Here is a 5,549-nt window from a genome sequence, read left to right as displayed (position 1 = left end):
CAGACACACTGAGAGGAGTCCCGCCCCCGCCTTTCCTAGGCGCGGGTTGTGGGGGGGCGAACAGGGGCGGGCTGAAAGAGAGTTGCTGATTGGACAGGCATCGGCGAGGGGGCGGGGCCGAGACGGTCGTTGGCCGGCCGGGGTGCGCGCCCACCTGCCCCGCCTGTCGGCCCTGTCTGCCTGTGGCTGTTGGGCTGCGGTTCCCGCGCGCCGAGACTTTAAAGGGCTGGGGCCTGAGCCGCACCTCCAGCGCTCGGCTCCCGCCACCGACTCTGAGATTGAGGCTTTACTGCCGCACAGGTTTCCAGTAGACATCCAAAAGTGCTCGATTCCTTAATAAGCTTTGTTGAAATCGCTGTGAATTGACCCTGTCTGTGTTCCCTCACGTCCTCCCGGCGAGGTGGGCATCAGCCAGGACCTTCACCATCCGAGGCCTAGGTTTCCTACTGAGTAAAGTGAGGTAGTTATGGAAGTGGTCGTCTAGGTACGGGTTTGCTGCTCGCGGCGCGGAGGGGACACGAACATAAACGTATACACTCTCACATCCGGGACCTATGCCCCAAAGTCACCCCGAGGACCCCCGCATTCCCGCAACGGTTACCTCCCTGTCCCGGGGCCTCCCTTTCATCCGCGCGTCTGGACCTGCATGGAGCTCCAGGCTTCCCGCAGGGTTCCAGTCATTCCAGACTCCTCTGCGGGTCTTTGCTTCAGCACCCAACCTCGCACCACAGGGATCCTGGACAATCCAGAGCCTGTCAGCCAGCCACCGAGGGCCAGTGGGGCTCTGAAACACCACACCGCAAAGGATGGGGCAAAATGGAACGTACAGCCTCTTATTCACTAGAATGGGAAAGACGTGACTGTGCCTGTTTTGTTCTTGGCCAGAGTCTAACCTGACTCATGGTAGGCCTTCAATAAATATTTATTGAACGGATGGAATATCCAGTAGTTAAGGGTTAGAACTTGTAATTGGATTTAGGACACACCAGCTAACACACCCATACACACACACACATACAGCTATGCCTAAATTAATTTAGCCACAATTGTTTAAAAACTGATATGAATAACTAAGATACATTTTAAGTGATAAAAAGGAAACATGAAATAGTATGATTTCATTCATGTTTTTTAAAAAAAGCTGAGAATATACATTTTTGCTTTTAGATATACAGAATATATCAAGATATACAAACTGATACATCAGTTGACTACAAGGAGGGGAATTATGTGGCAGGTAAACAAGTGAAAAGATTTCAAAAGATACAACATATAACTGAATCTTTTGAACACCGAACCAAATGAAAGTATCTTCAATAAAATAGTATATAGTTACCACTTATGTATCTACTGATGTACATAATATAGATGGATGTTTCACTTACAATCTACTCAATTCTATGAGATCATTCTCCATTTTACAGATGAGAAAATGCGGCTTAGCTAAAATCACATAACTCAATAAATCTTTTGGAAGAATGGCTCTGAAAACTGCCTAGGATTATACCTCAGATCTGCTGATCAAAAGAGGCTAAAAACTGAGTTAAATTTATCATATTCCAAAACTTTTGGGGTTTAGGGGTTAAATCCAATTAGATGTCTTAATAGATGATGTGGAAAGCTGAAAGTTCACCTCTCATTTTTCTTAATTTAGTTAACATTCATTTTGTTTTTACAGTTTAATACCAAATGATTATGCCATATACTTCTGAATCTGTTGAAAGGGAAATGTAACCCAACTATTTTATATTTGAAAGAAAAAACAAAAATGTAGGCACTCAAGTTATGTATGAGTTGAGCAAGATTAAATAGATTAAGTGCCAGAGATAGTTAACTGTTTAACATTCATAACATGCCCCAGAGTGCACGATGAATCATTCAGAATCAGGACAGTGACTTTCGGTTTCCAAAAATTATTCTTCGTCAACAGTAACCTGGCAACTCCACTTGCTCTCTGCCACAAGAGAGTAAAAGACATGCCAGGAATGTGTGAAGAGGGCACGGGGTGATTCCAAGAGCAAAGCTGAGGTCGTGCAAGACCTACTTGTTTGGCTCCATTTTAATGAAACCAGAAAGCTGAAGTGTGTGGATCATCATATTTCTGGTGTCTTTGTTCTGCCCCAGACATGGTCAACAGCCTGTAGTATATACTAACGGAAGAATACTAAAACCATTCTCGGGACACTTACTATATGATTACAGTAGTCTCCCCAATCTCCCCAACTGTTAAAAATGTAAGCCCCTTCTGAGTAAACCATATACCTCAAACTCTTTTTTCTAAATATATTTTAAAATTTCAAGATAAAATCTGAAAAACAAAGCAAAACTTTTTCACTTGGAAAATAATATCAGAGTATTTGAAGCTGTTTGGTTGCAATGAAATCTTTTATCCTGGTTAGCATGGGAGACTGAGCATAACATAAATCTTTTTCAATGATTTGTCTCTACAGCTAAAAGTGCAGATAAAATAGCTTTGCAAATACATGTAGATGAAATATGATAAAAATATATAATCATTTGTTTTGAGTTTAACAAGAAGATGTTTTACCATAAAAATTCTCCAAAATAATTTTCTCAAAATTATTTTGTTCTACTTGGCAACAGACTCAAACCTGAGTTCCAAAATGTCTCTTACAAATGACAGAAATCTAGGAGGAAATGGTTTCCCATATTATTTCAATGGAATTTTTAAACTGTGACAATCTGAAAGGTACATTTTTCATCCAAAAGAGCCTTCCCAAAAAATATTTTCCAAGAACCTTGCCCTTGAGAGTTTCAAGTCCAGAGAATAAGGAAATAATTTTTAGCATAAATTTGCTATATCTACTGTCACAAACGCCCAAACATCTCATAATGAGCAATGATGGTGTTGCTACTTTTCTTAGAAATAGCTCTTTTGGTTTTAAATAGGAGATCTAACTTGGGTTACAAATAAAAGTCTGTCAGACCAGGTTAGAGAACAAAGAATTATTAAAAGGAAACAGGGGTGTCTAATGGACTCCAGAGTCAGGATTAGAACCTGGAACTGGTCATCATACCCTTTGGGGATACATGATTTCTAGCTCCTCTCTACAGATGTCTTTCATTCCACTAATCTCGAACTGTTTTATCTGATCCTTACCCAATTCTAATCAAGCATCTGTATTAAAGGACCTACCTTAAACCAAACTTCAAATTCTCAATAAGTTGACCTTCCCCTCTTTGAGACACTGCCAAAGCTGTAAGAAAGTGTGGTTCTTTCTTCCCAGTGTAAGTGATAAACTCAGCCCTGTCTTAGCAACAGGTGATATTTGGGAGCCATCACTCGGCAGGGCTAACAAAACACCACTATTCTGTGAGTTGCTTTTAGTAAATCGGGCTAGTAGAAATCAAGTAGATTGAGAGCACATAATAATTTATATCCTAACAATTAAGGGAATGAAATTGCGACCTCCCATCCTCCACAGACAGAGTATGACCTTGGCCAGAATTTAATAAACAACTTACAAGTACTGATTTTACAGATTCAGCTAAGTCAAGGGAGCAACCAGTAAAAGGTAGAGTTTATGGAATTGCTTTGTTTTCCTAGAAGATCTGTAAGGTCATAATTTGAAAGAGGGGTAGGGGGATAGTACTAATTGTATTATAATGTCTAGTAAGTAATGTACAGAACAGATCCCATTGATTGAGAAGTGACTTATAAATTATGAGTCAGCAGAAAAACGCTTCTCTTCTTCCTCATGGGTTTCCTGCACTACTTCTGAGAGTTAAAATTTTTCCTTGGGAGATGGCATGATGAAAATGATTATGTATTTGTATCTTTTATTTGGTAGTTAGCCTGGAAACTCCAGATAATAAGATATGTTCAACTCCTGCTGGTGGACAGACATCAAGAAAACCAGATTTTAAGTGATCTACATCCACTCTAAACTGCATCTTGAAACTTGGAGCACTGAAGTGGTCCCTCACTCTCATCCCCAACTGTTCTATGGGACTTGGAGAACCACCAACTCTTGTTCTCCAGGCTCCCTTCTGTGATGTGCTATTCTAATCTAGACTGAATAACTCATACTTGAGGACTTCAACTGCTAAGAGAGAAGTTATTTTCTCTCACATAAAATTGGATGTTATTAGTAGATGAAGACATTGTGAGGGTTCAACAAGTCTATAAAAATTTTATTTCGAAATTTCCCTTTTTACAAATCTATAGAGACAAAAAATAAATTAGTGGTTGCCCTGGGCTAAGGGTGGAAAAAAGAATTGACTGCTATGAGTAGAGGGGTCTTCTGGGGGTGAAGGAAAAGCTCTATAATTGGATTGCAGCAGTGGGTACACGATTTTGTAAATGTGTGAAACTGAATTGTGCACTTAAAACAGGATAATTTTGTGATATGAATTCTATACTTCAATAAAACTTTTAAACAAAACCCCAAATTGCACTTTTCAGTTAAAAAATACTTATTTAAAATCCTCATTTTATCAAAGAAACTTCCATATAAACATGCATTCTAAGTGCTGCCTGACCTTCAATCAGAGAAGAAATTAAGAAAAAAGTAATTCTAGGGCATTCTAGTTGAAGTGCCAAATTGATGACTTAACTGAAAATAGAATACACATTTATTTTTAAATAAATAAATAAATCATACCGACTTTTGCAACTCGTTGTGAAATATCTACTAATAATGAAGATTTTCCTCAACTACGTATGTAAAATATGTTGTTAAAGCACCTCTAGAGTAAACTGTTATTATCATGATGATTTTTCATGCCTTGGAAAACAGCTAAAACCAATGTGATCTTTGAAGATACATCCCTGAATTCTGACTGTAATCGAGTTCAGAAGTCCTTTTATCTTCAGACATCACAGCTGTCTGACTGAGCTCATCCATACCACAAACCCCTTCCTTCCTGTGCCTTGTGATCATAGTACATTTTTTTTCCTTTTTCTCTGAGACTTTGCATCTTCGTTCATTCTGTGCTCACTCCCCCTTCTCACCTCCCTCAATTCATTCACTTCTTCAGTTTTGTTTCTTCTCTCACAACTCTCATGAGACTTGATATTCAAAAGTCAATGATGTTCCAATTGCAAAATTCAATGGCTTTCTTTAAATTTGATTCCCATGCCAATCCCCAGACATAACTTTTGTTGTCCGTTTACTCTTTCCAGACCTTTTAAATGCACTTATAACATGTGCATAAATGCAAGGTCTATTTTGTAGCTTTCCTTAAAATATATAGGGATTAAACTGTTGCTTTCACTCTGTGACTTGATTTATCACTTAGAAAATTACATCCTAGAGAGCTCTCTATGTTGTACATTGAGCTTTGCCTCATTCTTTATGTTCACTGCCTAGTATTCCACAGTTTGTACAGTTTATTTGACAATATTATTCCATATTATTATTTTACTAACGAGCATTTAGATTGTTTAAATTTTTTCTAATAGTTTAAACAATAATACAATGAACATTCGTAGGTATCCTTCCTTGGGTGCATGTACACAACTGTTGCTGGGATGAAAAATTACTATCTTGAAAGCTATAGAAAATTTAAACTGAGAGATATAGCCA

This window comes from Rousettus aegyptiacus, unplaced genomic scaffold (genome assembly GCF_014176215.1).
Source record: "Rousettus aegyptiacus isolate mRouAeg1 unplaced genomic scaffold, mRouAeg1.p scaffold_m13_p_3, whole genome shotgun sequence".
NCBI classification, from domain to species: Eukaryota; Metazoa; Chordata; class Mammalia; order Chiroptera; family Pteropodidae; genus Rousettus; species Rousettus aegyptiacus.
Note: the sequence above shows the minus strand (reverse complement) of the source record.